We start from the raw sequence: 967 nt of genomic DNA, 5'->3' as shown, positions 1-967 counted from the left end.
CCATGGATGCAATCAAATCTTCCAAGGACTTCTTCTGAGGTTGTTGTTGTTGATAGCCCTGATGTGCCTGATGTTGTGGAAATGAACCTTGAGGCTGCTGTTGATTCTGGTTATTACTCCACCTGAAATTGGGATGATTCCGCCACCCTGGATTGTAAGTAGGAGAGAATGGATCATTCCTGGGCCTCTGATTATATGAATTCAGCATGTTGGCCTGTTCTTGCACAAACTCAGTGAAATCGGCACCATGAGAGCAAGAAATCGTTTCATGTCCAGGTGTAGCACAAATGGCACAAACCTCCAATGATGGAGCTCTCTGATTGAGGGCAAGTATGACATCCATTTTGCGTTCCAGCCGAGTGATCTGCGCGTTAGATGCAAAATTATTAGAAGCATTAACCTCATTAACTCCAGCGCACTTACCTCTAGTATCTGAATGCATTGTTTCTCTTGCCATCTCTTCATAGAGGTCAGAGGCCTACTGGGCTGTCTTATTCCTGATAGAACCACCTAAAAAATTAATCACAGCCTACTCGCAGGGGTTAGTCCTTTATAAAATATTCGCATTAATAAGTTCAAAGGAAGTCCATGATGTGGACATTGAAGTAGCAATGTATTAAAACGCTCCCAAGCCTCTGAGAATGACTCATCTTGTTGAGAAAACTGCATAATCTTATCTCTCAGCATATCCGTCTTTTGAGATGAAAAGAACTTTTCTAGGAACTTCTTCTCAATTTCATCCCAAGTCCTCAATGATCCAGGTTTCAAAGAATTCAGCCAGAACTTAGCTTTATCCTTCAAAGTATAAGGGAACACCCTCATCTTGAGTTGATTCTCATTCACACCTGTCAAGGGCAAAAAGCTCACAGCATTAAATATATCTTTAAGGTGAGTTAGTAGATCTTCACTAGGTACACCATGAAAAGAGGGTAGCATATTAAAATGAGAGGATTTGAGCTCATAATTT

General features: G+C 41.1%; 1 non-coding gene across 1 annotated transcript; it reads left to right on the top strand.

Moving 5' to 3' along the window:
* The first annotated feature begins 583 nt into the window (after positions 1 to 583).
* LOC147286250 (small nucleolar RNA R71) lies at positions 584 to 687 on the top strand. Its single transcript, XR_015122155.1, has one exon. It is a non-coding gene; the product is annotated as a small nucleolar RNA R71 (small nucleolar RNA).
* The last annotated feature ends 280 nt before the right edge of the window (positions 688 to 967 follow it).

This window comes from Dryas octopetala, chromosome 4 (genome assembly GCF_963921425.1).
Source record: "Dryas octopetala chromosome 4, drDryOcto1.1, whole genome shotgun sequence".
Classification (NCBI taxonomy): domain Eukaryota; kingdom Viridiplantae; phylum Streptophyta; class Magnoliopsida; order Rosales; family Rosaceae; genus Dryas; species Dryas octopetala.
Note: the sequence above shows the minus strand (reverse complement) of the source record. Positions and strands in the feature narration are given on the sequence as shown.